At 45.3% G+C, this 22,412-nt stretch overlaps 1 protein-coding gene across 2 annotated transcripts in view; it reads left to right on the top strand.

The window, feature by feature from the left end:
- LOC142290669 (sarcolipin) overlaps window positions 1-22,412 on the top strand; it is a 60,619-nt gene that overhangs the window by 189 nt on the left and 38,018 nt on the right. The gene's annotated exons all lie outside the window — the stretch shown is intronic.

Below are 22,412 nucleotides of genomic sequence, written 5' to 3'. Positions count from 1 at the left end.
ACTTTTTGAACTTGTGTTATAAGATTGGTAAAAGGAAACGGTGGTATTGATGTGCCGGAACAGGCGATGGGTATCTTCTTCTGGTGGTGTAGGTCAACTTGGGATCTGCTAAGTTTTGGTGGTGTAGGGTTATGGGCAGTTGGCAATGATTGTGCTAATTTTTAAATGTTTTGGGGGGTCTGGTGAAGGATGGAAGGTGTGAACAAGTGCATCTAGTGTATAAAATAAAATATGTTGACAAATTAGAATTCAGAACAGTAGAACTGGGCATTTTGTATCAGCCAACATCCACCATTGTGCATGGAAAGTTTTGGAACCTTTTGTACAAGTTTCAGGAACTGAACTGTTCAAGACTTCAAAAAGTTCTCCTCTTTGACAATCCCCTTCTTAGGCCCTGTGCAAACGCTGCGGATTTTGCCATGGATTTGCTGCAGAAAATGTGTCCAACATTGCTGCAGTCATTCCCCAGCAAATCCTATGGGTTTTAAAAAATGTGCGCATACTGCATTTTTTTATGCCCACGGATTTACCCGCGGATTTTCCTCTGCGGAATTAATGAGCATGTCACTGCTGTTCTGCAGGTAACTGCAGTTTTTGCCATAGATTATGGTAAAAATCCGTGGGGACCAACTTGCGAAAAATCCGCAGCAAATCCGCGATAAAACCGCAAGCGGATTTTGTTGGGGTTTTGGTGTGGTTTTTTACTGCGGGTGAGGGATTCTTTAAGAGGGTCCATTTTTTCTTAAGAAAAAGGCACTTTCTAGTGTGCACATAGCCTTAGGGCTCTTTCAGACAAGCATGTGTTTTCCATATGCTAAACGGGTAGCATACTGACCACACAGTGATGACTGCAAGTCAATGTAGAAGTTCACTTGAATATTTTTAGACACAAGCCGATGATCTTTGTATATCAAAACACAGCATGAGCATGTCCTACTTTGATCTGTATTCCAGATCATACTAACCCATTATAAAGCAATGAGTATGCGAAAAAAAGTAATCAAATACGCGTTACCATCCATAGGTCATGCGTTTTTCCAAATCCTTTACAATTCAACATAGGAAACTGTATTTCTCCTTTGATTATTTAAGTTGTTCATATAAAAACTGGATACTTCCAAGTAATGGACATCATTTATAACTAGAGATGGAAAAATCTGGCAAAAATTCTTTTAGCAGGTATTTCAGCAAACAGATAAATTCTTCCTACGCAGCCATATTTCTGTGGTGCAAGCCCAGTATGTTGGAATCTCATGAGAATTTTGGTGCCACTCAACCAGAAGACTAGTTGTACTATATAGGGGCACTGTAGGGCTGTATTAGTCCTCGTAGACGCAAATCAGAAGAGCATTATGTCCTGTGTAATGTATGGTGCTGATCATACCCTTTGTATCCCCCTTTTGCATTGTCTCGTCAGTGAAATCTGTTCCCTTTCTTATTCAAAGTTCTCAGCAGTTTTTACCAATGCACATTTAGAGATGAGCGGGCACTACCATGCTCAAGTGCTTGGTACTCGTAACTAGTGATGAGCGAGCACTACCATGCTCTGGTGCTCAGTACTCGTAACTAGTGATGAGCAGGCACTACCATGCTCAGGGGCTCGGTACTCATAACTAGTGGTGAGCAGGCACTACCATGCTCGTTCGCTCAGTACTCGTAACTAGTGGTGAGCGATCACTACCATGCTCGGGTGTTTGGTACTCGTAAGTAGTGGTGAGTGAGCACTACTATGCTTGGGTGTTCAGTACTTGTAACTAGTGATGAGTGAGCACTACCATGCTCGGGTGCTAGATATTCGTAACTAGTGATGAGCGGGCACTACCATGCTCAGGTGCTCGGTACTCGTAACTAGTGATGAGCGATCACTACCATGCCCGGGTGTTCAGTACTTGTAACTAGTGGTGAGCAAGCACTACCATGCTCGGGTGTTTGGTACTTGTAACTAGTGATGAGTGAGCACTACCATGCTCAGGTGCTAGATACTCGTAATTAGTGATGAGCGAGCACTACCAAGCTCAGATCTCGGTCATCGTAACAAGCAGTCGGACACTCAGACGGCCTCGACTGGAGTTCTGACTAAAATGGAAGTCAATGGGAAGCATCTTTCCGTAAGATCTTAAGGAAAAATGCACAAGTTTTCCATTGATTTCCATTATACTCTGTACTCGAATCGAGCCTGTCCAAGTGTCTGACTTCCTTATTTCGAGTACTGTGCATCCATACATGGTAGTGCTCGCTCATCACTATTCACTATACATAATTCTTTAAAGATGTATTCCCAATTTAGACATTTATGGTGTCATGGTTCGCCTCCCTGTCCACATGGCTAGGGGACGGAGCCTTCTCTCGAGCCTCACTTCCAGACCCTGGATGCCTTAAAAGCTGGCATTTCCAGTGAACCAGTGCCGGCTATAAGCTTAGCATTGCTTTGCCTGTGATTGCTGGTCCTGTGAGTGATATCCTGATCTGTCTGTTCCTGTGCCCCCGTGCCCTTGTCTGTGTTCTGTCCCCTGGTCATCCCTCCTGTCCTCTGTCCCCTCTCCTATTTCCCCACTTGGTTGCTTCCTCAGTACTGACCTTGGCCTGACTTTGACTCCGCTTTTGCTCGTCCCTCCGGTCCTGCTTCTGCCCGTACGGTGTTTGACCCAGCCTGTGTGACTATTCCTTGCATGCTTTGCAGTTCTGCCTCTCAGCTGTGCTTTGAGGTAATGCATGAGAACGCTGTGAATTCACTTCCTGGTTCTCATTGCTCTGTGTAGTGTATTATGCTACAGAGCTCTGGCTCCCCCTGGTGGCAGCATTACATATGGCATATCCAATGTATAAGGATGCAATTCTCTCCATTGCATTTTAGGGACGCTGTCAAACACTGAATTGTTACCTTAATTTTTATATACTACAATGGAGATAGCTACTGTATGTGCATGTGTGGCTTCCTTGTCTCCTCTTCTCTGTAGTGAGGAGCAGATGACCCAAGATAACATTTTGTTATTGGGACAAATTTCACATATGAAGCTATGTGCTTAAGGTATAAATACTGTACTCATTAAACTTGTAATGCACTGCTGGGGGGCAAAAATGTTTGGTTTTCTAGTTTAAACAGACCAGAATTTTTCATAATGATTGAACTTGTCACCCTGTGTCCACATAGGTGGGAATTGTCACCCAGCATCCATATATGTTGTGGTTGTCAAACAACCTCCACATAGTTTGGTGTTTTGGCCCGACATCCAAATAACTTGGGGTTTGCATCCACCTTCCACATGGATTGTGGTAGCCTATATATATATATATATATATATATGTATATTATTTTTTTCAGAATCAGAAAAGTTTTGCACATCTGACATTCCTAGTCTAAGAATGGACCGCCATGTCCAGAGCAGGCGTTGGTCTCCTTACCTGAACTTAACAGTTTAATACATGAGTATGAGGCAGTTAAGTTTGGGTCAGGTGACCGATGGACATTCCAGAGATCATGGTCTGTACTCGGACCGTGAATGTAAGGCGTGTGAAACCGGCCTCACAGTTGGAATATTATAAGCAGAACATTCTCATGGGAACTGGAGACGGTGACTAAAGCCAAGAAGCACATCACATACTTAGAGGCTTGATGTCTCCTTAAAGTAATCCAGTAGTTTTAGTAGAATGAAATCAGAATGAAAAGAATATTATTTTATTATTTGCCTAGAGACAGACAATGGATTTTAGAATCAGTATCATAGCCTTCCATGGTGGTGTAAGTTGCCACACGTGGCCTGTAATTATTAGGCCATGTGCACACTGCGATTTTGATGCCTTTCCTTTTTGGGTGTAGTTTTGTCACAAACCTGCAAGTTTATACAAGATTTTATATATATATATATATATATATATATATATATATATATATATATATTACACAGTATACAGTTAGGTCCAGAAATATTTGGACAGTGACACAATTTTCGCGAGTTGGGCTCTTGAAGGTTTGAACAAAAATATCTGATAGAAATTGTAGGAATTGTACACATTTCTTTACAAACACTCCATATTTTAGGAGGTCAAAAGTAATTGGACAAATAAACCAAACCCAAACAAAATATTTTTATTTTCAATATTTTGTTGCGAATCCTTTGGAGGCAATCACTGCCTTAAGTCTGGAACCCATGGACATCACCAAACGCTGGGTTTCCTCCTTCTTAATGCTTTGCCAGGCCTTTACAGCCGCAGCCTTCAGGTCTTGCTTGTTTGTGGGTCTTTCCGTCTTAAGTCTGGATTTGAGCAAGTGAAATGCATGCTCAATTGGGTTAAGATCTGGTGATTGACTTGGCCATTGCAGAAGGTTCCACTTTTTTGCACTCATGAACTCCTGGGTAGCTTTGGCTGTATGCTTGGGGTCATTGTCCATCTGTACCATGAAGTGCCGTCCGATCAACTTTGCGGCATTTGGCTGAATCTGGGCTGAAAGTATATCCCGGTACACTTCAGAATTCATCCGGCTACTCTTGTCTGCTGTTATGTCATCAATAAACACAAGTGACCCAGTGCCATTGAAAGCCATGCATGCCCATGCCATCACGTTGCCTCCACCATGTTTTACAGAGGATGTGGTGTGCCTTGGATCATGTGCCGTTCCCTTTCTTCTCCAAACTTTTTTCTTCCCATCATTCTGGTACAGGTTGATCTTTGTCTCATCTGTCCATAGAATACTTTTCCAGAACTGAGCTGGCTTCATGAGGTGTTTTTCAGCAAATTTAACTCTGGCCTGTCTATTTTTGGAATTGATGAATGGTTTGCATCTAGATGTGAACCCTTTGTATTTACTTTCATGGAGTCTTCTCTTTACTGTTGACTTAGAGACAGATACACCTACTTCACTGAGAGTGTTCTGGACTTCAGTTGATGTTGTGAACGGGTTCTTCTTCACCAAAGAAAGTATGCGGCGATCATCCACCACTGTTGTCATCCGTGGACGCCCAGGCCTTTTTGAGTTCCCAAGCTCACCAGTCAATTCCTTTTTTCTCAGAATGTACCCGACTGTTGATTTTGCTACTCCAAACATGTCTGCTATCTCTCTGATGGATGTTTTCTTTTTTTTCAGCCTCAGGATGTTCTGCTTCACCTCAATTGAGAGTTCCTTAGACCGCATGTTGTCTGGTCACAGCAACAGCTTCCAAATGCAAAACCACACACCTGTAATCAACCCCAGACCTTTTAACTACTTCATTGATTACAGGTTATTGAGGGAGACGCCTTCAGAGTTAATTGCAGCCCTTAGAGTCCCTTGTCCAATTACTTTTGGTCCCTTGAAAAAGAGGAGGCTATGCATTACAGAGCTATGATTCCTAAACCCTTTCTCCGATTTGGATGTGAAAACTCTCATATTGCAGCTGGGAGTGTGCACTTTCAGCCCATATTATATATATATATATATAATTGTATTTCTGAACATGTTTTTGTAAACAGCTAAAATAACAAAACTTGTGTCACTGTCCAAATATTTCTGGACCTAACTGTATATAGTGTATAAAAGCGAGTGTATGTGTGTTTATGTGTGTTTGGGAATCTGCACCATTGTATTTACAGTCATGAAGTTTTGGACAGCTGCCTCATTTAACTCAGGGAACATCATAGAATGTGTTTTGAGGGGAAAATGTAACCCCGTGCTTTACAGTTATCCACAAAAAAACTGCTTACATTAAAGTCAATGGAGCTGGGAGCTACAGGACATTATTAGGAGCTCTGTTTGGTTGCTATAGGCAACGAAGGACATTTTTAGTCTAAAACAAAGAGAAGCAATAGAGAGACAGAAAGACAGAGACAGACAGAGAGACACAGACAGACAGATACAGACAGAAAGACACAAAGACAGACAGACAGAAACTGACAGAGAGACAGAGACAAAGACAGAGACAGAGAGAAACAGACAGACAGATACAGACAGACAGATACAGACAGACAGATACAGACGGACAGAGACAGACAGAGACAGACAGACAGACAGACAGACAAAAAGATGACAGAGACAGACAGATGACATGCACACCAGGGTCTGTTTGAGGGACAGACATTCGGCTGCAGGGCCCGACCCCATGACCCTGGTGGTGTCGTTTTAGATGGGATGATATATTTACAGGGGATGATGCTTCGTGACACCTCCTGTCGTATTCGGCCAAATATGGCTGAAGCTGCTTAGACAGGACCACTGGGGCAGATGGTGACGCAGCTGAGATGGTACAGCTCACCACAGGTGGAGCTGGGACCCCAGGGTAACAATAGGCAGTTTTTAACCAGTGGGATATTTGAACAGCGTGTGGCTGGCGGCGCAGGCAATGAGTCCAGGACACAGCGAGATGCAGTCACAAGTTCTTTACTCACAGTTGTCAGTTCCAGATTATCACATCCGGACAGTCAAATTCTGCCCTTGGAGTGCTGAGTCCCGCGGTGACGGGATCCAGCCAATCCCCAGGTAATTTGGAGGCACAAGACTGGTGTCCCTTTCCTGGTCATCTTCCTATGCTGGCTTCGCCCTCCTGCCCTTCGTCTCACACACAGTGCCCTAAGCCAGTGTCCATGGACCCTATTTTGGGAGGCTCTTCTGCCTAATCCCCTGGCTTTCTGTGGTCACCTTTTCATTGGATTTGCATGTGGTTGTGGCTTCAGCGCTTGAAGTTACCTCAACCTCCAGTTTTGCTAGCTGAGCCTGATTGTTCTCCATTAGTCTAGGGGCCAGTCCCCTTTGTGGCCAAGTCCCTCCACTCCGGTCAGTCGGCTGTGGATGCGAGCCCACGGGTGGATCTCTCACTTCCCATGGCTCTAGGACCCCTTCTTTCTTTTCTTCCACCTGGCCCTAGGACGAGCTCCTCCGGCTCCAGTCCCCAGGACCACTCCCCTCCGCTTCCTACTTCATTCTGCACTCCGTTCTAAGTGTCCACCCACTAACTAACTCCACCTCCACCTCCAGACTGGTTCCAGGACTGTGCTATCCCTATGGAGCAATCTCGCCCTAACCACGGCCTGATGGAGTGTAGCTATACTAAAGGCCGCTTTACACGCTACGACATCACTTTAGCGATGTAGTTGGGGTTACGGAATTTGTGACGCACATCCGGCCGCATTAGCGATGTCGTTGCATGTGACACCTATGAGCGATTTTAAATCGTCGCAAAAACGTGCAAAATCGCTAATCGGTGACAAGCCCCCCTATTCTCAATTTTTGTTGCTGCTGCAGGTATGATGTTGTTTGTCGTTCCTGCGGCAGCACACATCGCTATGTGTGACACCGCAGGAATGAGGAACCACACCTTACCTGCGGCCGCCGGCAATGAGGAAGGAAGGAGGTGGGCGGGATGTTCGTCCCGCTCATCTCCGCCCCTTTGCTTTGATTAGGTGACCGCTTAGTTACGTTGCTGTGACGCCGAACGAACAGCCCCCTTAGAAAGAAGGCGGTTCGCCAGTCACAGCGATGTCTCTAGGCAGGTAAGTAGTGTGACAGCTCCGCGCGATTTTGTGCGCCACGGGCAGCGATTTGCCTGTGACGTACAAACGATGGGGGCGGGTACGCACGCTAGCGATCTCGCTAGCGAGATCCCAGCGTGTAAAGCGGCCTTAAGAGTGTGTGTGTGTGTAACCGTCTGTGTGATCCTCCTTACCAGTGAATGTGATCCCACACCTCTGGCTGAGGTGCAGTACCTCTATGGCGACTGAACCCTCAGGGGCGCCACACAGACAGAGAAAGACACAGAGAAGGTCACAGAGACAGACACAGAGACAGACACAGAGACAGACACAGACAGACACAGAAACAGAAACAGAGACATACACAGAGACAGACAGAGAGGCAGACAAGCAGAGGGGGAGACAGACAGGGAGAGAGGGAGAGTGGGAGAGAGGAAAAGTGGAAGAGCGGAAAAGTGGGAGAGAGACAGAGAGACACTTAGTTACTATCTGGGTACCACAGCTAGTATATATATATATATATATATATATATATATATATATATGTCGCGGGCGGAGGAGGGGACGCTCGGGTCCGGCCGCTACTGCTGCGGCTGCGGCTGCTCGGTGGTGGCTCGAGCGGTGGGCCGGATCCCGGGGACTCGAGCGGCGTTCCTCGCCCGTGAGTGAAAAGGGGATTTATTGTCCGTGACGCCACCCACGGTTGTGGTGATAATGGTGACACCACCGCTGCTCTGGACGGGGATCCCAGGAGCGGTGACAGGGAGCAGCTTTGTTGTTAGTTCTCCCCTCCGTGGGTAGGGGGGTTGGTTGTCCCAGGGCCCGTTGATGGGGGGTAGGGATGGATGGCAGGCGGGTTACGGGGCCTGGTGAGGTGCAGGGTCGCAGGGGCAGCGCTGTGCCGCACGGCACGGTGGTACTCACTCAGCCCAATGATGAAGACACAGTTCTCGGTAAAACACTCGGCTGGATGGACGGGTCCCACAGACGGCTGCGGTGTTGTTTCTCCCGGCAGGTTGATGGTGACTGCCTTTCCCTGCACCTATGTACGGTTGATGGTTCCGATGGGTTCCCACCGGTAACCCGCTCCCCAGCTTGGATGTGGGCTGGAGGAGCCCCTTTTTGCCCGCAGGCTCTGGCCCTGAGAAACGGTTGCCTTGGCGGTGGCGGTGTCTCCCTCTTCTGGTTGGACTGTTGCCTTCTGTCGGGACTTGGCTGTTTGGAAACCCAGGAGGTCCCCTTCACTAACGGATTCGGCAAATTCACGGCGACTCCTAGCCTTGCCGGGGTCCGTAAGCCCCTGCCAGATGGTGCTGACTTCTCTTTGTGTACCGGTCCGGTACCGCCGGGCCACCGCCCGTCCACGGTCCTTACGGTAACTCCGATAGGCCACTCCTGCAGACGGTCACCACCGTCTGCTAACCTTGCTGTACCGCCCGGGCCACACACCCGGATGCTGTCAGTTAGTTGCTCCACTACTACTTCTCCTTCCTCTCACTTTCACCTCCAAAACTAATCTGCTCCTTTTTCCCGCCTCCAGAACCATGAACTCCTCGGTGGGTGGGACCAACCGCCTGGCCCACCCCCTGGTGTGATCATCAGCCCCTGGAGGGAGGCAACAAGGGTTTTGTGTCTGACTTTGATGTGCCTGACCGGGAGTGTGGTGTGTGTTGGTGTTGTTCTCTATGGCCCCTGGCTTGTCCAGGGCGCCACACATACATACCAATATATCCCAAAGAAAGCAGCACTCCGCTTTAGGGTCGAGCCCTAAATGTGAAAAAAATGGAGGACTCTATTAACCCTTGTGGCAATGTTTTGGTTCCATGACAGAGAAAGTTTATGTTATGTAACCAAAACATTGCCAAATGGGCTAATAGAGTCACTCACTTTTTTCTTTTATTTATTTAATCGGAGTGCTGCTTATATCCTTATTATTTTGTATATACACATATAGGATGGCATATCATTTCGAGGAAGTTCATATCACCCTATGGCTGAGAGGCACTAGATATTTAAGGCATCTTCCACTAGGGGAGGTTCCTGCCCAATGCCTTTAGTTAGTATACTGTCTGCTAGTTGTCAGGTCCTGTTATTTCTTTGTCCGTTACCTGTACCTGTGCTCACCTTTCCAAACCTATTTATGCCATGCCCACCTTACCTGTCCATACCCACCTTTCTATCTGCCTCAGCCACCCATACCTGTACTTCCCTACACCTGTGTCCATTCTGAAGTTCGTTTCCTGTCCTGGGGGTCAGCTGCCACAGTCTCGGTTACTGCCCTGGGAGTGGTAGCTGGCATCTGCCTTACGGCAGGCGCTTAGATAAGCCCATCACACTAAGGGTAAGCTCGGGTCGCCCTTGTGGTCTAGTGGGTCCACTCTTGCTTGTCACCTCAACATCATTGACGAGCGTTACAACTTGCTGGTGTGTTTTGGATCATTGTCCTGCTGCATAAGCTGCTTCAGCTTGACGTCCCGAACAGATGGCTCAACGTTCTTCTTCAGGATTGGACATACACCTTTCAAAAAGTTCAACTTTTATCTTGTCAATTCCCAGCGTATTCTTCCTAAAGTCTTTAATCATCAAGATGTTTTCTGGCAAGACTGAGGCAAGCCTTTATGTTCTTTTTGCTCAACAGTGGTTTTCGTCTTGGAACTCTGCCATGCAGGCTATTTTTGCCTAATCTCTTTCTTATGGTGGAGTCATGGACACTGACCTTAACTGAGACAAGTGAGGGCTGCGGTTCTATGGATGTTGTTGTGGGGTCTTTTGTGCCTTTTATAATGAGTTGTCACTGCGATCTTGGGGTAATTCTTCACCACTGTTCTATGTTTTCACCATTTGTGGATAATGGCTCTCATAGTAGTTTTCTCAAGTCCCAAAGCTTTATAAATGGCTTTATAACCTTTTCCAGACTGATAGATCTCAATAACTTTGTTCTCATTTGTTCCCGAATTTCTTTGGATGCTGGCATGATGTCTAGCTTTTGAGGATCTTTTGGTTTACTGCACTTTGTCAGTCAGGTCTTAATTAAGTGATTGACAGTCGCATGACACTCGGCTTACACTCCAGCAGAGCGGGAGCCGAGTGTCATGCGATTCACTCACATTAATGACCGTGTGGCCCCAGCTTAGCACGTCAGAGCCACGCGATACAACCTCGTCTTTTCTGCCAACATCCGACATTCCACACTCCAAGAGGTATGTAAGGTCTGCTTGGCGCAATGGAACACTGACACCTAATGTCCATGCAGGCACAGGGAAGCACAGGGAGTAGAAACAGCAACCTCCAGCGCAGCACCCAGCTTTCCCATAACCCCCGACGGGCCGACAGAATCTTGGCACTAGCCCCAGTGGAATAGAATTCTGCCGGTACTGTACAGCGCACCGCACACGGAAGATATGACCATCATTTTTACAGTTATGATTTGATCTATCTATATATAGGAAACACAAGGTGTCTTCTGTGGGCTTCCTACGTGCAAATTTGGAGCTGATTCGCACGTCACACTATTAATGTTATCACGAAGCCGGAAATATACCTGTCCTGTATGTGGGAATGAAGCGCTCTTTAATATTGTATCTCTTACATAGGCACCTTTAAATCTGGGACCATGGAACGAAGTACTCTTTAATATTGTAACTCTTACATAGGCACCTTTAAATCTGGGACCATTGATTGAGGCTCAATTGTAAAACCTGAAGTTGCCCACCTATAATGTGAGCTGAATACTCAGCTCAACATGAGGTTGCTTCTACTAAGGAACTTCTTTAGTCTTATTTGGATTTGTCACCTGGCCATTTGGCAACCAAATCTGGGGAATTCCTTGGTGCAGGGTGTGTGAATGAACAGGGACAGCTGCCTGAAATATGAATGTCAGATTCCTCATAATCTTTCTCAGAATAATCCTCACACAGAAAATATTGTTATTGTGTAGTTTGACGCGGACATCTTCAGAAGATAAAAACACAGCATTTATGCAATTTGTGTCCCTGGCCTTACAGACATAAAGAAAGCCAGATATTGTATAATGAAGGTTACATCAAGATAAGAAAGTTCTGGTTGCTACAATTACTAATTAATGTACAAAAAATAAATCCATTGGTCCCAACTAGAGATGAGCAGGACACACAGATAATGTTACCCCAGCCACTGGATAATCGGAAGCTGTGCAGGGGACACCAAAGAGTAAGAGATTTGTGGCCTCCCATCCAGCCAACGGGGATCACTGACCAGGACCAGAGTATTGTGAATTAATCTGCTCATCTCCAGCCCCAACCGTCTCAGATGCATCAGACAGTCCAGGATTTGGCTCATGCCCTGCAGTCTCGGGGGTCTGCTGATTGTCTCTCACTTCCACGGTCTCTCTGACAGCTCCTCCTGCTAGGGTAGAAAGAAATGGCAAATGGGTGTGCCTAGGGGCATGGTCAAAACCCTCTTTTTATTCTTCAAAAGTTGGGAAATATGTTTATAGCATGTTACAGTTTTAGAGAAAAGCAGCATATCTCAATTGTCGTGTCACTTTAAGAAACAACCACAAAAAAAAATGTGAACATGGATATACTTGTAGCTTTTAGTCCAATTCTGTGCCATGTTCAGTGACAGGCCCTAGCACTACAGACGGGGGAATGTATGTCTTTACGCTATGAGGTTCAGTGTGCAGTAGTGTAGTTGGAGAGGTTTTGTAGCGTATTAATGGATACACTAGTTTTCAATAGCCTCTCATATGAGCCCGAGCGCTGTCACCCTGTTGAATTCACTCATTAAATTGGGCAGATTTATAAAAAAAAGTCTCAAAAGAAAAGTGTCTGTGTTGCCAATAGCAACCAATCACAGTGCAGCTTTTATTTTACCAGAGATATATAAATGAAAGCTGTGCTCTGATTGGTTGCCAAGGGCAACAAAAATATTTTTTGTTTTAGATTTTAGACAATTTTGAAGGATAAGACCCTTCATTTTTTCATCACTGATTGAAAAAGTGGCTCAAAGACTGACTAGGTGTAATCTGGCATTGTATTCAGATGGTGCTGTATGCTTCCAAAGGTTGTGTCTCCTGTTGAGGAATATGTATGCCAACAATCCCGATTTTGGCAGGAAAATCCCCACTGAAGTAAAAAATGGTCATTTTGTCATCATTCCCAACATTTCCATATTTGGGAGTCTGGCCTTGGAAATCAGCGATAAGACCTGACTTCAACTGTATCTGGATGAAAAAGAAGATACAGTTGAATATAATGGTTAAGCAAGAACCTGTGGTTGTGTGCTGTTGTCCTTTGGTTGTCTGCTGTTGTGCTGTGATTTTAGGCTGTTATGCTATGGTTGCAGGCTGTAGTGATGTGGTTGTCTGCTGTTGTGCTGTGATTTTAGGCTATTGTCCTTTGGTTGTCTGGTGTGTTATGATCCGGAACCATGGAAGACCACCATAAATCATTGGTAAAAGGTGACAAGAGCATTGGCAACTAATCCGGCCACCATCCCCTTACTAACCATCAACACTAGAAGTAGCCGAGGGGTGAATGAACATCCTGTGCACCGCGAACCCAGCCGGAGAACTAGCTATCCTAAAGGAAGGAAAGATGAATAACTCTCTGCCTCAGAAAATAGATAAAGAATAGCAAGCCCCCCACATTCAAAGACTGCAGTGATATAGGAAAACACAATACACAGACAGATGATAGGATTAGCAAAAGGTGATGCCCTACTGACTAAATAGGACAGGATAGGAAAGGGACTGATGGTGGCCAGAGAAAAACCCTACAAAAATTCAAAAACCTGATAGTACAAAAAGCCCTCAGATCACTAGATCTGAACTCCGTCCTATACCAAGAGCTCTTGTCATACCAATGAACAGAAAACAGGAACCATTACAAATTCAAGAAGCAACAAAACATGGACTTATAGGAGCAATACTCCAAACATAGCTGCAGGGAGTTTCCCAGCTAAACAATTGAGAGGGAAGATCCCTGCATGCAAATAAACTGACAACAACCACAGCAAATGACAAACTCAGATAAGAGCAAAAAGAACCAAACAACAAATAAAGAGCCAAGCACTTATCTGGGGTAGATGTGGCCTGGAGCAGGATGAAGCAGGCTGGTGTACAAAGAACAACTGACATCCGGCATAGCCTGCTAGCAGACCAGGGATTAAATAGGCAAAGAGTTAGCAATGGAAACGCCCATTGCTCAACACACCTGGTCCCTGTCCAAACCATTTCTGGCCACAAGAGGGAGCCTCACAGCAGCAAAAGTATAACTAACATTCACAACACTGGTGTGCTGTGATTTTACACTGTTGTCCTGTGGTTGTCTGCTGTTGTGCTGTGGTTTTAGGCTATTGTCCTTTGGTTGTCTGGTGTGCTGTGATTTTACACTGTTGTCCTGTGGTTGGCTGCTGTTGTTCTGAGGTTGAATGATGCTGTGCTGTATCTTGTTGTGCTCTGGTTGTTTGCTGTTATGCTGTGGTCGTATGCTGCTATATTGTCGTTGTAGTTGTCTTCAAGTCTATGTGTGTGGAAAAAAAAATGCAATCCCATAAGGAACATTTAATTTTTACAGATACATTGCAATTCTTAAATTGAATCTGTCAGTAGGTTTTTGCTATGTAGTATGAGAGCAGCATGATTTAGGGATTCCAGAGATGTATCACTCACTGGACTGATTTGTGTTGCTTTGATAGAATGCCTGTTTTCTCTGTTCTAGATGTAGCAGTGCTCAGAATGTTGGGCCCTGTGTAACTCCACTTAACAAGTCACAATGTACACAGGAAGCTGCAAATCAGTATTGGGGACGTGATTACATAGACTGCCCATGAGACAATCAGTGATAATCTCCTGCTGATAAAACACTGATTGTATTGAAAATACGACACATCTTAAATAAGTGACAAATCATTGTAATCAGGCTCTATTGTCCTATATTACATTGTCCTCAGATTAAATAGCAAAAACCTGCTGACAGATTCCATTTAACATTAGAAAACTACAGTATATATGATCTTGCAAATGTTAACTGCAGACATAAAAACTGATGCCATACGGATGTCGAAATAAAACAGACATTTGGATAGCATATGGATGGTAAATGATTTTTTTATACGCTTGTGTGAACTTCACCTAGGGTGCAGATGTCTTTTTACAAGGGGAACCAATAACCTATTCTAACCAAAATTAGTTATATCTAATTCTAATCTATTTTGTATGTAGAGAAATAATATAAAATATAGATAATAAAGTGGAATAATGTTTTAAGATTGTGAGACTGCATTGCCATAGTGATGACAAGGAAGACATTCGACAACAATAATGCTTTAATTAAGAAAATCTTCTAGATATTATTGCACAACTAGTAGACGCTGCGCTGTTTATTGTGGCTGCATTGATTCTTGGCAAAATCTGGAAGTGGTTCAGTAATTACATAAAATCATTTCTCATGGCCAATTATGGGCACCGCTGCTCCATACTAATCTGGGCCCGCCGCGCTCTCTGGACTATATATGGTAACACACGACATTACAATATTATTTCACTTTTTAGGTTGTTACTGTGGGTACAAAGAAATCCTATACGTCGCCCCTGTATTGGGCTACAGCACTAACGTGCGGCATAACATGGCCGAACCGTATGTAAACAGCACAGACCGCCCGCGTTTCATCTCATGTAAACTGGATGAGGTGTAAATTACAGAATCTGACAAGACTATTACAGAAACACTGTGGTCTGTTTATATATCTTTCTGTATAGTTGTCAGGATTATTATGTGCGGATTATCAGGCCCCATTTGTCAGAAGTGTCCCGGGGGTACTTTGCACACTACGACATCGCTGCTGCGATGTCGGTTGGGGTCAAATCGAAAGTGACGCACATCCGGCGTGGTAGTCGATATCGTAGTGTGTAAATCGTTTATGATACGATTAACAGGCGCAAAAGCGTCGTAATCGTATCATCGGTGTAGTGTCCGACATTTTCATAATTGCGCTGCAGCGACGGTACGATGTTATTCCTCGTTCCCCTGCGGCAGCACACATCGCTCTGTGAGAAGCTGCAGGAGCGAGGAACATCAGCTTACCTGCGTCACAGCCGCTCATGCCGGCTATGCGGAAGGACGGAGGTGGGAGGGATGTTTATGTGGCGCCCTGGACAAGCCAGGACGTTACAGGTACTACATCAACACACCCCACACCCCGGCTAGGCACACCGAAGTCAAACACAAATCCTTGTTGCCTCCCTCCAGGGGCTGATGTCCACACCAGGGGGTGAGCCAGGCGGTTGGCCCCGCCCACCAAGGAGTTCACAGTCCTGGAGGCGGGAAAAGGAGTCAGATTAGTTTTGGAATTAGAGAGAGTGAAGTGGCAGTAGAGGAGACTGACCGTGTCCGGGTGTGTGGCCCGGGCACATACAGCAAGGTTGGCAGACGGTGGTGACCGTCTGCAGGAGAGGCTGATTTGAGTGAAGCGTAAGAACCGGGGACGGGCGGTGGCCCGCCGGTACCGGATTGGGGAGTGAAGAGAAGCCAGCACCGTCCGGCAGGGCCTACGGACCCCGACCAGGCTAGAAGTCGCCGTCAAACTAGTCAAATCCGTTAGCGAAGGGAACCTCCGGGGTTTCCCAGCAGTCAAGACCCGATTGAAGGCAACAGCTCACACCATAAAGGGAAACACAGTCACTGCCAAGGCTACAGTTCCCAGGGCCAGAGCCTGCGGGCAAAAGGGGCTCCCTCAGCATTCATCCAAGCTGGGGAGCTGGTTACCGGTGGGAAGCCATTGGAACCGTAAACACAACACAGGTGCAGGGAAAGGCAGTCACCATCAACCTACCGGGAGGAGAGACACCGCAGCCGCCTGTGGGACCCGTCCATCCAGCCGTTTGTTTTACCGGAGACTTTGCATTATTCATTGGCTGAGTGAGTACCACCATACCGTGCGGCACAGCGCTGCCCCCGCGACCCTGCACCTCACCAGGCCCCGTAACCCGCCTGCCATCCTCAACCCTCACCGGGGCCCCGGGACAACCAACCCCCCTACCCACGGAGGGGAGAACCAACATCCAACCCGCACCCTGTCATCGCTCCCGGGATCCCCGTCTAGAGCAGCGGTCGTGTCACAACCTCACCACAACCGTGGGTGGCGTCACGGACAATATCCCTAAACTAAACCACCCCCTTTCACTCACGGGCGAGGAACGCCACTCGAGTCCCCGGGATCCGGCCCATCGCTCGAGCCACCGAGCAGCAGCAGCAGCAGCCGTACCCGAGCAGTGGGTGAGATCAGCGTCCCCTCCTCCGCCCGCGACATTTACATCCCGCTCATCTCCGCCCCTTCGCTTCTATTGGCCGCCTGCCGTGTGACGTCGCTGTGACGCCGCACGACTCGCCCCCTTAGGAAGGAGGCGGGTCACCGGCCAGAGCGACGTCGCAGGGCAGGTGAGTGCATGTGAAGCTGCCGTAGTGATAATGTTCGCTACGACAGCGATCACAAGATATCGCAGCTGCGACGGGGGCAGGGACTATCGCGCTCGGCATCGCTATCATCGGCTTGCGATGTCGCAGCATGCAAAGTACCCCTTAGAGTAAAATTACCTTAGTTGCCCATAGCAACCAAGAGCTCGGCTTTCATTTAGACGTGAAAAGGCCGATCACATCCATATCTGTAGTACATTGGGGCTCTGCTTTTTTTTCTGTGACTCACTTTTTAGGTAGAAAAGGGGGGTGAACGTAGCAGGACGTTTTTTACCCTAATATTAATATATTTGCAGTGCGCAAGATACCCAGTACATGAGACAGACGGTCAAATCCTTTGTAACTGAATAGGATAACTGAAGTGAGCACTAATATATATATTATGAGTGCAAGCCAAAAAATTACATACTATATACGAATAAGGCTGCACATCAAACCTAGATAATAGTATAATGCCTCAAGCATATGGACAAATATTGGAATATACAATGAAAAATGCTACTTGCTAATTTGAACATGTGAATAATGAATTGCATACCTGCCATGAATATTAGGAAAAAGGAGATATTTAGCAATCGCATTGATCAATGTAACTGAGCCCCAAGGCCTCGTCAAGGCATATCTCTATATTGGGGTCCCTAGCTCTGTGACCCTAACTGTGTGTCATCTCATTGCAATTAAAAACTGCTATGGGTGGAGAGGGGTAACTAAGGACTTTCTTATATAGGAGATGGAAAAAACATGGCCGAAAGGGGCGGAGCTGTGTTCACATTCAGAAAAAAAACTACATATAACTGAATAGGATAACTGAAGTGAGCACTAATATATATATTATGAGTGCAAGCCAAAAAATTACATACTATATACGAATAAGGCTGCACATCAAACCTAGATAATAGTATAATGCCTCAAGCATATGGACAAATATTGGAATATACAATGAAAAATGCTACTTGCTAATTTGAACATGTGAATAATGAATTGCATACCTGCCATGAATATTAGGAAAAAGGAGATATTTAGCAATCGCATTGATCAATGTAACTGAGCCCCAAGGCCTCGTCAAGGCATATCTCTATATTGGGGTCCCTAGCTCTGTGACCCTAACTGTGTGTCATCTCATTGCAATTAAAAACTGCTATGGGTGGAGAGGGGTAACTAAGGACTTTCTTATATAGGAGATGGAAAAACACACACAGTTAGGGTCACAGAGCTAAATATCTCCTTTTTCCTAATATTCATGGCAGGTATGCAATTCATTATTCACATGTTCAAATTAGCAAGTAGCATTTTTCATTGTATATTCCAATATTTGTCCATATGCTTGAGGCATTATACTATTATCTAGGTTTGATGTGCAGCCTTATTCGTATATAGTATGTAATTTTTTGGCTTGCACTCATAATATATATATTAGTGCTCACTTCAGTTATCCTATTCAGTTATATGTAGTTTTTTTTTTCTGAATGTGAACACAGCTCCGCCCCTTTCGGCCATGTTTTTTCCATCTCCTATATAAGAAAGTCCTTAGTTACCCCTCTCCACCCATAGCAGTTTTTAATTGCAATGAGATGACACACAGTTAGGGTCACAGAGCTAGGGACCCCAATATAGAGATATGCCTTGACGAGGCCTTGGGGCTCAGTTACATTGATCAATGCGATTGCTAAATATCTCCTTTTTCCTAATATTCATGGCAGGTATGCAATTCATTATTCACATGTTCAAATTAGCAAGTAGCATTTTTCATTGTATATTCCAATATTTGTCCATATGCTTGAGGCATTATACTATTATCTAGGTTTGATGTGCAGCCTTATTCGTATATAGTATGTAATTTTTTGGCTTGCACTCATAATATATATATTAGTGCTCACTTCAGTTATCCTATTCAGTTATATGTAGTTTTTTTTTCTGAATGTGAACACAGCTCCGCCCCTTTCGGCCATGTTTTTTCCATCTCCTATATAAGAAAGTCCTTAGTTACCCCTCTCCACCCATAGCAGTTTTTAATTGCAATGAGATGACACACAGTTAGGGTCACAGAGCTAGGGACCCCAATATAGAGATATGCCTTGACGAGGCCTTGGGGCTCAGTTACATTGATCAATGCGATTGCTAAATATCTCCTTTTTCCTAATATTCATGGCAGGTATGCAATTCATTATTCACATGTTCAAATTAGCAAGTAGCATTTTTCATTGTATATTCCAATATTTGTCCATATGCTTGAGGCATTATACTATTATCTAGGTTTGATGTGCAGCCTTATTCGTATATAGTATGTAATTTTTTGGCTTGCACTCATAATATATATATTAGTGCTCACTTCAGTTATCCTATTCAGTTATATGTAGTTTTTTTTCTGAATGTGAACACAGCTCCGCCCCTTTCGGCCATGTTTTTTCCATCTCCTATATAAGAAAGTCCTTAGTTACCCCTCTCCACCCATAGCAGTTTTTAATTGCAATGAGATGACACACAGTTAGGGTCACAGAGCTAGGGACCCCAATATAGAGATATGCCTTGACGAGGCCTTGGGGCTCAGTTACATTGATCAATGCGATTGCTAAATATCTCCTTTTTCCTAATATTCATGGCAGGTATGCAATTCATTATTCACATGTTCAAATTAGCAAGTAGCATTTTTCATTGTATATTCCAATATTTGTCCATATGCTTGAGGCATTATACTATTATCTAGGTTTGATGTGCAGCCTTATTCGTATATAGTATGTAATTTTTTGGCTTGCACTCATAATATATATATTAGTGCTCACTTCAGTTATCCTATTCAGTTATATGTAGTTTTTTTTCTGAATGTGAACACAGCTCCGCCCCTTTCGGCCATGTTTTTTCCATCTCCTATATAAGAAAGTCCTTAGTTACCCCTCTCCACCCATAGCAGTTTTTAATTGCAATGAGATGACACACAGTTAGGGTCACAGAGCTAGGGACCCCAATATAGAGATATGCCTTGACGAGGCCTTGGGGCTCAGTTACATTGATCAATGCGATTGCTAAATATCTCCTTTTTCCTAATATTCATGGCAGGTATGCAATTCATTATTCACATGTTCAAATTAGCAAGTAGCATTTTTCATTGTATATTCCAATATTTGTCCATATGCTTGAGGCATTATACTATTATCTAGGTTTGATGTGCAGCCTTATTGGTCAAATCCTTTGTGTCAGTGGTGGTGATGGCCGTGCCCAGCCCTTGGTCACCCAAGCAATGGATAAGGCTTGGAGGCGGACATATCATTGGTACAACCTGTGCAGCCGCTCAAGGGCCCAAGAGCTAAGGGGGCCCTTTTCTGCCTCCAAAACAGGTGAAATTGTCTATTTTGATGCGTTATTAGCCTCAAAAGGGCCCATATATTACTCTCTCACAGGGGCCCTTTTCTGCCTTTGTCCGCTAGTGATAAGGCACAGAATCCCTGGGTGCGCAGGGGCTAACGCAGTTACTCTCCCCTCTGGTCATGGTGTTCAATGACGTTTCCCATTGTGTTAAGCGGGCTTTACACGCTACGATATATCAAATGATATGTCGTCGGGGTCACGTCGTTAGTGACGCACATCCGGCGCCGTTTGACATATCGTAGCGTGTGACAGCTACGAGCGTCTGTTAATGAGCAAAAATACTCACCTTATCGTTGCTCGTTGACACGTCGCTCATTTTCTAAATATCGCACGTCCTTCTCAGCGCCGGTTGTTCATCGTTCCCGGGGCAGCACACATCGCTCCGTATGACACCCCAGGAACGATGAACTGCAGCTTACCTGCGGCCGCCGGCAATGCGGAAGGAAGGGGGTGGGCGGGATGTTACGTCCCGCTCATCTCCGCCCCTCTGCGTCTATTGGCCGGCCACTGTGTGACATCGCTGTGACACCGAACGTCCCTCCCCCTTGAGGAAGAGGATGTTCGCCGCCCACAGTGAGGTCGTTTGGAAGGTAAGTACGTGTGACAGGGGGGTTACAACATTGTGCGACACGGGCAACAAATTGCCCATATCGCACAAACGATGGGGGCGGGTGCGATCGCAAATGCGATCGCACGAGAAATTGAAGCATGTAAAGCAGCCTTTAGTCTAGTGGAGGGAGACAGTATTATGTAGTGTCACATGTTTGTATAGTGTTCTCTGGGTCAGGTTTTCAGGTAGCTGGAGACATGGGTGGGTCTGGCTACCAACATACCCCCTCCCATGGGTGTGATTGGTGAATGGGTTAGAGTCAGCAGACAGGTATGATGTTGTATTAAACCAGATGCAAACTTTACTGAACAGCAGCAGATGGTCACAGCAGAAGACATAACATGTAGAGCAGGTTCCAGAACACAGGCTTTCAGCAGCAGATAAAGAGAATTGCATGGCAGCAAGTCCTTCAGGTGTTGAAGCTGAAGTCCAATACTGCCATTATGGAAGGTATTCCACCCCACCAGCACGGCATCCTCTAATGGGCCTCCATGTTCCTACTTCCACTCATCCTCATTGTGTACAGGGGGCTAACTTTCCCATCTCCAGTGTGGGTGACTTACTTCTGGCTGAGTACTCCTATTTTATCTACAGCATACTTGTAATTAGACTGTGTGCTCTCAGAGACCAAGGCATTGCTCTGCTACCAAAAGTACAAGTCCACATTTGTCCCTGCATGGGTCATCAGATAATAATAATCTTTATTTCTATAGCGCCAACATATTCCGCAGCGCTTTACAATTCAGGAGGCTCATATACATATCATATACATAAACATATACAAACAAGTAACAATTATAGAAGATACAATATTTAAAGGGAAAAAGGCAACCCTGCTCGTGAGAGCTTACAATCTACAATGAGATGGGGGGAGGGGCATGGTACAAGTGCTTATTTACAATAATAGATAAGTCTGCTAGCCATCCAGCCTGCTGGGACAGGGGTTATATGGTTGCTGGTGGCTGTTTCTGCTCTTCTCTGGCTGCTCAAACTACTCTGGTTTTCAAAGATCACTGCAGTAACTTATGTGCACAAAAAACTCCACCCACCCAAGTGATTCTCCTAACAAGTGGCTCAGTAAAGTGTGATGTGCATGCTACATTCAATACCTTTGGAAACAATACAAAACTTCTAGTATTCCCACTAATATATATATATATATATATATATATATATATATATATATATATATATATCTCAACACTACAATCTCTGCAGCTCTCGAATCAGCTGCCCCCCTCACACACACCAAAACCCGCACAATCAACAGGCAACCCTGGAACACCAGTCACACTACAGAACTGAGACGGGCTTCCAGAATTGCTGAGCGCAGATGGAAGAAGTCTCCTTCCACTGAGCACTTCATTGCATATAAAGAGTCCCTCACCACCTTCCAGTCCATACTCACTGCTGCAAAACAAACCTACTTCACATCCCTCATTTCCTCTCTCTCTCACAACCCTAAACAGCTATTCAACACTTTCAATTCTCTCCTCCGTCCTCCAGCACCACCACCCTCTCCTCTCATCTCAGCTGAAGACTTT

Source organism: Anomaloglossus baeobatrachus, chromosome 2, assembly GCF_048569485.1.
Source record: "Anomaloglossus baeobatrachus isolate aAnoBae1 chromosome 2, aAnoBae1.hap1, whole genome shotgun sequence".
In the NCBI taxonomy this organism is placed as follows: domain Eukaryota; kingdom Metazoa; phylum Chordata; class Amphibia; order Anura; family Aromobatidae; genus Anomaloglossus; species Anomaloglossus baeobatrachus.
This window is presented reverse-complemented; position numbering and strand designations above follow the sequence as displayed.